Genomic DNA, 9,702 nt, shown 5'->3' with positions numbered 1-9,702 from the left:
TGTTCCATGTCTTTGTCAACACTTGGTATGTTCAGTAAATTTGACTTTGGTTACTCTAGGATAGTGGTATCTCTTTGTGGTTTTAATTTGCATTTCTCTGATGACTAATGATCTTCCTGTACTTAATGGCTACCCATATATCTTCCTATATTGTCTGTTCAAATAATTTGTCCATTTCTCGGTGGGGTGAAAGTGTTGTTTGTCTTCTTGTAACTGAGGGTTTTTTTAATGATCATACATTTTATTTTGTTCTCTTTTTGTTGTGATATTCTTTTTTATTTAGTTTTTTTAAATTCCAGTATAACATACAGTGTTATATTAGCTTCAGTTGTACAACATAATGATTCAACAATTCTATGCATTCCTCAGTGCTCATCATGATAAGTGGATTCTTAATCCCCTTCATCTATTTCCCCCATCCCCCGATCCACCTCCCTTCTGGTAACCATCAGTTTGTTCTTCATATTTAAGAGTGTTTTGGGGTTTGTCTTTTTTTCTTTGTTCATTTGTTTTATTTCTTAAATCCCACATTTGAGTGAAATCATATGGTATTTGCTTTTCTCTGATTGACTTACCTCACTTAGCATTATACTCTCTAGATCCATCCATGTTGTTGCAAATGGCAAGATTTCATTCTTTTTTTATGGCTGAATAATATTCCATTATAGGTATAAACCACTTTTTCTTTATCAATTCATTGATGGGCACTTGGGCTGCTTCCATAGTTTGGTTATTGTAAACGATACTGCTATAAACATAAGGGTGCTTGCATCCCTTTGATTTAGTGTTTTTGTTTTCTTTGGGTAAATACCCAGTAGTGTGATTCCTGGATGGTAGGGTACTTCTACTTTTTGAGGAACATTCATACTCTTTTCCACAGTGGCTGCACCAGTGTTCATTCCCACCAACAGAGCATGAGGGTTCTTTTTCCTCCACATCTTCACCAACACTTGTTTCTTCTGGTTTTGACTTTAGCTATTCTCACAGATATGAGGTGGTATCTCACTGTGGTTTTGTTTGATTTGCATTAATCTGATGATTAGTGATGTAATGAGTGGTTTTTAAAATATATTTTGGATAAAAACTCTTCGTGAGATACCTATTTTGCAGAAGTTCTTAATTTTGATGAGATCTGTTTTTTGTTGTGGTTTGGTTTGATTCATGCTTTTTGCATCTTGCTTAAGAAAACTTTTCCTAACCCCATGTCACAAACATTTTCTATGTTTTCTTCTAAAATTTGTATAGTTTTAGTCAAACAACAGGCCTTTTTCATGATTATTTTTATTTATCTTTTCCTAGTTTTTAAACATAGTGCTCTTTTTGGGTACCCATTATATGTGATCAAAAACCATATGATACAGACTTACAGGAAATGATTTGCCATTTATTTTACAGATATCATGGTCATAAAATAATATGTATGTTAAGATAAGATTTTTGAAAAGAGAGTCCAGAAAGATACCAAAATAGAACAGTGCTCATCTCTGAATTATGAGTAATATTTGTTTATTTTTACTAAATACCACTGAATTGTGCACTTTGAGAGATATTTATTTCTTTACTTTTGCTTCTCTATATTTTTCTGATTTTTTAAATGAGTCTGTATATAAGTTGTCTATTTAAAACTATTGTTAGTATGCATAAATAATAATAAATGATAAATAGTAATAAATACAGCAGGCAAGTCTATAGAAGTCAGCTCATCTCTGGGGCACCTGAGTAGCTCAGTTGGTTAAGCGTCTGACTCTTGGTTTCAGCTCAGTTCATGATCTCAGGGTCAGAAGATCCAGCCCTGTGTGGGGTTCCGTGCTGGGCAGGAAGTTTGCTTGAGATTCTCTCCCCCTCTCCCCTGCTTGCACAAGCACTCTCTCTCTCTCTCTCAAATAAATAAATAAATAAAATTTTTTGAGAAAAAGAAGTCAGCTCATTTCTTGCTGTGTCTTACTTGTCCAGCAAATTCAAGAAAAATGAAAAAATGTCTATGGAGCTGGAGCTTTCCTTTAAAAATACCCATTTCTTTGACAGGCCTACAGCTACTATGTTGAGTTTTCAATGTATTTTATTCAAAAGTCTAAAAAGTCTCTTCATTGACTTTGCCTTAAGCTCTCTTTTTTATTCAAGTCGTTATATCATACAGGAGTGAAACAAAAAGTTGTGGTTGCTCTTGACTCCCTCTTCATCCTCTCCTTACCCATGTCCTTTGCTCACCCTCCTTGGGAGTAGCAAAGCCCAGTGAAGGTAATTAAGGCTAATGAAGGTAATTAAGGTTAAGTGACTAAGACTACAAGAAACTCAAGCCATTTATCAAAATGCCACCATACCAGGAGAATGAGTTTCTCAGAAGGTATAGACTCTACTAGGGTAGCTGGGGCCATGTGATTCCTTGAAGTCTTCATTTATCTACTCCATAACCATGTGGGCAGCAAGAACAGCAGAACCTCAGCACCGAGGAATGGGCTGAGCTAGCGGCATAATAGAATTCCTTTTATTTGCACCTCAAGACAAACCCTAAATGAAAGACAGTAACCCTTTGGTGCACACATCTATTCCAAACTCCCACCAAACCTTCTTCCAGGGTCCATCTGGTCAAAACACAGCCTCTAAGTAGCATTTATTTCATTTACCAGTGGATTTTTCTCTGTGTAACATTAACATAAGTCACGGGCCCTAAGCCTGGCCACCAGCTCTGGGGCCTGCACGGAGTTGCCTCGAGTGGGAATCTTGGTCTCTGAGCTCACGGGCAGGGAACCATGCTGTGGCATCTTCTTTGCCTTGTCACTATCTCTCACTATCTTCACTAAATTAAGACACATTCCGCTAACTAGAGCTAGTACACTCTCCTCCAGTTCAATGTTTTCCCATTCAGGTCAATGAGAAACAATCATTTCTGGAGGGAAGCTCAGAGAAATTGTGGGTCATGATGCATCTCAGACTGGATTGTCTAGTTCTGTAACAGCCAGCCAGGCTTCTAGGCCCCTCCCGTGGCTGGTGCCTAGAAGGGAGAGGCATCCACAGACTGCTCTGGGGAAAAGAGACCTGGGCTCATCCTGCCTCTCTGTTCACTCCACAGAGGCAGTCCTAGCAGAGCCCAGCCCCTGGCTCTTCCCAAACACATGCTTATTTATTAAGAATGGTCTGCTTTAAATGGCAATGAATATCTCTTATAATGAAAGCAACCTCTAATTACCCAAAATGCACATTAAAGCTTATAGCAAATATTCATCAAATCAAATAAATTACTCTTTCTTCCTGTTCTGCTCTACTTCCTTAAGTATTTATAAGCGGGGCTAATTAAGACTTTTTGAAGTTGTTTATTGCCTGCCTTTCTCTTCGGTTTGGAACAAATGTTTTGGTTGTATAGACTCCAGCTATGCTTTTCAGGCACACAGAAGCCTTCCTTTTGACTTTGTCCCCAGGGACGGAAACTGTGTTCCCCAGGGGCCAGCCTGACCACTGAGCTGAACATTGCAACACCTCACAGCAGCCCAACCCCTGCCCTCCAAACCCCCCTCACTGGCCCCACCTCTATATTCTCCAGACAACTCATGTCCTTTAAACACGCTATAAAATTTACTTATTTATCATCTCTACCATTAGTGTATCCCCTAAAATGTGAGCTCCAGAAAGACATGGGTTTTCGTCCGATTCATTGACATATTTTAAATGCCTAGAGCAGTCCAGGCACAGAGCAAGCCCTCCATAAATATTTGTCGAGTAAGCAAGTTGATGATTCAAAGGCCCTCAGGAAGTCTCCTTTGCCCTTTACAGCGTCTGAACTACGTTCATTAGAGATTTCTGCTTTGGGGTTTCTCAGGTCATAATGCATACATCTCCTGCTATGAGGAAAAATGTTCACCTCTCCATTCAGTGACTCTGATTACACATTATGCAGAAAGCACTGGGCTAGATGTTTCGGGGGCACACAAGTGAGTCCTATTTATCCCACTCTAAAGGCAGCCTTTACTCACTCTCTAGTTGGCAGAGGGCCACTCGAGATAGGTATGCAGAGTGCTTCACGGAGGCCCAGAACTGGTGACACCATTAACCTTGACCCCCGGGGGGCTCAGGGCCTCTCTGATCCCGACAACAGTATTTCTGAAAACAGAGAGTGAAAAATGGGGACTATTCGGGGCGCCTGGTTGGCTCAGTCATTCAGCGTCTGCCTTCGGCTCGGGTCGTGATCCCGGGGTCCTGGGATCGAGCCCCGCATCGGGCTCCCTGCTCCGCGGGAAGCCCGCTTCTCCCTCTCCCGCTCCCCCTGCTTGTGTTCCCGCTCTCGCTGTCTCTTTCTCTCTGTCAAATAAACAAATAAAATCTTAAAAGAACCAGAGGACATATTTAAAAAAAAAAAAAGTGGGGACTTTCATTCACTCATTTGTTCCTTTCTTCATTAATTTAATGCATATTTGATTTCTTCGTTGTGCCAGGCATTTGCTGAGTCCTGAGTGTGTAGCAGTGAACAAACAAGACAGAGTCTTTGCCTCATGGTGGTCACGGTTGGTGAATGGAGACACTGGATACTCAACAAGAAATTGTTTCTTTGACATGTGACAAGGGCTTTGAGAGGGGATGTACGGGGTGGGTTATAGGAGTGCATTGCAAGAGCCCCAGCTCTGACCCAGCCCGGGGAGGAAGGGCTGGTCATACGGAGTGCCTGGTGGTGGGGTGGGGCAGGGAACCCAGGGAATCATGCAGGTCTGCACCTCAGCTCCAGATCTTATGGAGGTGATGCAGGGATAGATGTGTGAATGTGAGCCTAGTGGGTTTTGTGTGTTGTTGTCTTTGTCAGTGGGGTTGGTTTTCGGGGTTGTGGTTGCAACGTTGGTTATTGTCATGTTTTGTTTTGTTGCATAGATTGCATTACAATTGTCTCCAGATCTGAGGAGTTTGCCCTGTTGGAGTGTGAAGGGTCAGGTCTGGGGGTCATCCCCCATCTTCTGCGCTGTGCCTTAGTGTCACATGGGAGATATAAAAACTCAGATGCTTATGACCACCCCCAGAGTTTTGGGACTCCCAGGCAGCAACCTCTCCCACAACCTCATCTTCCCTCATCTTTTTTCCACCTCTAGGGCTTGACATAAACCTTTCCCCACCACTGCTTACTCTTCTTCCCCCAAGGGATTATTTTTCAAGCCCCAAATGCCAAAGGGTCCATCAGGTGAAAAACCTCGGATTTAAGGTTGATCCCTTCTTGAAATATCCCCCTTCTTTATTGCTGGCCTCATTCAACGTCTTGGAAAACCTCCAAATTTACAGGCTTTGCCCTAAGTCTTCATATGTTCATGCATTCAAATGATATTAATAGATATGAATTAAGTGATTAAGTGCCCGTCATGTGCTAGGGGACATTGGCAGGTGCTTGCAACACACCAGTAGAAAACTTGTGATGTTAACCCAGCCTAGTAATTTCCTACATTTCTACTGGGAGAAGAACAAACTGCAAACCAAATAAATTATATAATTTGTGAGAGATGATCACAGCTCTGGGGGAAAAAAAAGAGCAGGGTCAGGAGGATCGGGAATGGCGGGAAGGAAGTGGTTTGCATTGTAAATGGGAAGGATATGGAAGAAAAGACATTGCTTTTTTCCATCTTTACGGCCACCACTTTAGAACAGGCCTTTTGTTCACTTGGCTGCTGCACCAGCCTCAAACCAGCCTGCCTGCTTCTAATCGGGTCCCTCGGTCCTGTCTCCGCCCAGAAGCCCCACTAGTATTTCTCGGGACCCAGTCAGATCGTGCTGCTTCTCTGCAGAAATCCCTTCAGGAACTCCCCGTCCACAGATCTTGGGCAGGCTAGCACGCAGGTTCTTCATCCATCTTCTCTCCTCCATTCTCTTGGCCACATCTTCACTTCAAAAACACAGACTACGGCCTCCAGGTTGTTGGCACGTGAGCAGGTTTGCCTAAAATGCATGCCCACAGCCCGTGCCTGCCCACTGGTCCTCTCCCGGGGGCAGGTTTCCTGGGCTTCCGCAACCCCCACCCCCGGCCTGGCTCAGGTGCCCTTCCCATGTTTCCAGGCACCCCTCTGACACCGTTGTTCCCTCTGCTGCAGCCCGGGTCCTCTGCCCCAGGTCAGACTGCTTCTCGGGCTTCTATGAGCTGATGCTGTTGTTACCCCCCTCTGCACTCCCAGGGCCCGGCACCAGTGTGTGATCCGTGGATTACTGGAGAAAATGTGGTCTCCTCACTGGAGACGGTGCAGAGTGCAGGGGACACAGCTGAAGGGGTGGCAGGCAGAAGAGAGACTGACACGGGCCCCTCCAGAGCGTGGGCACACTCACGTGGTTGGAAGTTAGGAAGGGACAGAGTTTGGCTCACGCACCCTTATTTCACATAAAACAGTAATCGCGGTTACCTCACATAGGCTCAGTATGCTCAGGCAGTGGCTAAGTGCTCCACAAGCACCCTCCCACTGAGTCCTTGGAACAGCTGTGTGAACCAGAAACCCCTCAGGGGCTGCCTTTCCCTTGTCCCCGGTGACGAGTGCCCACACAGTTATTTGAGATGGAGAGTAAGAGACCGATTGTATTTTACAAAGGGACTTTAAGTGACCATAAGGGACATCATCTTCTGTTCAGTGTTACCAGAACCTGGAAAATGTGTATCTGTAGAAAAGTCATCAAGCTTTCCCAACAGAACTGCTTTGCATTTCTGTGAGCTAACTAGCCGCAGCCCTGATAAGCTCACCTTGGACTTCAGGGCACTCTTAGGATTCACTTTGAATTCAACAAGAGATGTCTAATTGCATTATGCCTCCAGAATCAAGGATCTGCTGTCATCTACTTGGGAATAGATTAGAATGCACAAAGAATATTTATATCTGTGAATTTCATTGTAAAATTTAAAAGAATTTAAACCCACTTTTCAGAAATTACATTAGGCAGACTAGGGGTGGGAGGTGTTGTGTGAGGTGAGCCAAGAAGCACCATGACCAAGAAAGGTAAAAAGTAGTTTCTGATTTATGGATCCCAAGGCACAATGTGAGTTTAAGATACTGTGATTGCATGCTGCAAAATGCAGAGGACCCTGGAACAAAGCATGTGATGATCTAAGAAGAGAAACTGCCCCATGTTGCTGCCACCAGAACTAACTGGACCACAGAGCCACCCAGAGTGTGAGGGTGTGAGGGGGCTGCTTCTGGAAGCTTCCCAGCCACCTGCAAGTTTCAGGACTGCAGTCCCTCTGTGTTGAGCAAAAAGATGTCCTGGAGGTTAATACCATCGAAATAGCCGGAAATAATTGCATGAGAGACAGGCCTGTGTGTGTGAGTGTGTGAGTGTATGTGAGTGAGTGAGTGTAAGTGAGTGTGTGTGTGTGTACATATGTGCGTGTGCACTTGTGCACAGTGGGGTGGGTGTTTACTGGAACACACACTCCAAATAAACCATATAGATAATGTCAATAATGTGGTGTCTCTCCTAATTCGATGGGGACCCCCGAATGTGGGCGACCACTGGGTGGAAGCCGGTGGCCCAGGCGGTGCAAGCATTCTCCCAAGGCAGAACAAAGGGGATAGAAGTTTCTTGAATATGCTGTAGGGGAGCTGCAAGCAGTCAGCAGAGGCGAGGCTGTCTGCAATCTGGCAGTGGGTGGGGGCTGTATTTAAAGGGGAAGGGGAGGAGTTACGGGGACAGGGATATATGGAACTTTCCCTTCCTTGGTAACTGTGCCTGGGTGTGAGTAGCCCATTGGCCACTTAGAGCCTATGGATATTTTGAGGTGGGTCAACTGCTGGGCCCCTCTGGACTCAGCCAGGGGGCGCTGTGGGCCCTGTCTACGTTCCGTTGCTCAAACCTATTGCCTAAAAGCGGCCTCTCCAAGTAACAGAATGAGTTTAAAGAATTTGTGATGTAGGGGCGCCCGGCTGGCTCAGTCGCTGGAGTGTGTGACTCTGGATCTCGGGGTCACGAGTTCGAGCCCCACAGTGGGTGTAGAGATTTCTTACAAATAAAATCTTAAAAAAATAAAAAAAAGGATTTGTGATATAAATGAACAAACTTACATTCCCCAGATCACATCAACATTCAGATGTTCTTGTAAAAACTCTGTGGAGAAAATGTAGGGCTTCACCAGCCATTCCAGTTAATTCAGAATTTAAATCGTTTATTTAATGGTAAAAAAGGTTAACATTATTTTATTAATGTGACATTTATATTCCATTGCATATTTTAAAAGTTCATCGCTATTATCACTGGGCATTTATGGTCCTTTGTAAAGACCTTCGAAAACAAGGCAACGTTCCCTGGGGAGCCCACCGAGGGGGTCCTTGCTGCTGAGGCCACTCGCCTGTGGGAAGCCGGAAATGCTGGAGTGTTAACAGCAATGGGCACTGGGGCCCATCCGGAGACCTAGCCTTTCATTCCTTCAGGAACACCTGCTCCTTTATCTTCACTGCCAGAGTAGAGCAAAGATCTTATTTTCTCTGACATGAATTGAGCAAAAAAAAAGGACCTCAGTGAAACAATTTGAAGTCTTTCCTGCTGGTTCTGAAATGTAGCCAAAACCAATCTCTATAGGGCAGAGATTATGGTCATTGTGCTTAGCTACTGCCAACACTAAAAACAGTTCTGAATTGCCAAGTGAGTGGACACTGCTTGAAAGGGCGCCACCTAACTAGTCTACAGACATTTGCCTCCAGGTTTCTTCACAGGGTTGGAACATATCCCATTTCCAACGAGAAAAGCAATAGATGCAGAAAGGGACGGATTTACTGCTGTAAAGTAAGAGGGCACTGATGAAGTATGAAGTCAGGCTGGGAGAAACAGAACGCTGGCGGGGACCCCAAGAGCCCTGGGAATAGCATTTGTTCAATTTATTCTTTCCGCTGCCCCTCATCCTCCATGCCTCCCTCTCAGGGCCAAAATCCCCCAGACTCATGCTTTGACCTGCTTCCATCTCCTGCCTTACATTAGGGCAGGCCGGCCCTGCACCATTAGCTGGTAGCCAAGACTTGCTTGATGGGGGGTTGCAGGGGCATCATGAGTCCCAGCATCCCAACATCACTAGGAGCTTTAGATTTAAACACCAGCTATTATTCCTAAATAAAATCTATAGTCATCTTGCAAGTCTCACGCACATTGCATTAATTTTTGTTAAAAGTTTGGCAAATCTAAACGTTTAAAATACATTAAAATTATTTCATAACCCTGTGTTTAGCTTTTCCTAATTTTTGTGCTTTATCGGGAGCCTCAGAAAAATGAAAACCATCCAGGCCTCTCTGGACACCCGAGAAACTCTGCTGGTGCTCCTAGAAATGGGTCTCAGGGCAGCCCCGTTCCGTTCCCCGGGAAGCGTCTCATCCCCCCGCGTTTCATCTGCCCTGGTTCTGTGCTCCTGCCTCTGCTCTACTGTGGTCCACGTCCTGGATCTGCCCTTGATCTCCTGCACCCAGGCCCAGCCTCGCCCTGAGGACTGGGCATTGGGTCTGCTTTTCTGCTTTGGACTCTGCCTGTCTCTTAAGTCATAGATCGAACTTGTCCTTCTGTTTCTCTGCTCCTCCCACCCACGCAGTCCTGATCCTCCAGAAGCCTCTGCAGGTTTTTCCAGCAGTCTCCTCCACCCACCTCAGATGGAGCTGGATGCTCTTACTTCGAACATGCCCATTGCTATGGCAACACAGAGGCTCTGGTGCTTACACAGCAATCTCTTCACCTGTGAAACAGCGCTGGGGGAAGAAAATGTCAGCCTTTGTATGGAAA

Source organism: Eumetopias jubatus, unplaced genomic scaffold (genome assembly GCF_037043125.1).
Source record: "Eumetopias jubatus isolate StellerSeaLion01/CBP00866 unplaced genomic scaffold, mEumJub1_p1.0 scaffold_12, whole genome shotgun sequence".
In the NCBI taxonomy this organism is placed as follows: Eukaryota; Metazoa; Chordata; class Mammalia; order Carnivora; family Otariidae; genus Eumetopias; species Eumetopias jubatus.
Note: the sequence above shows the minus strand (reverse complement) of the source record.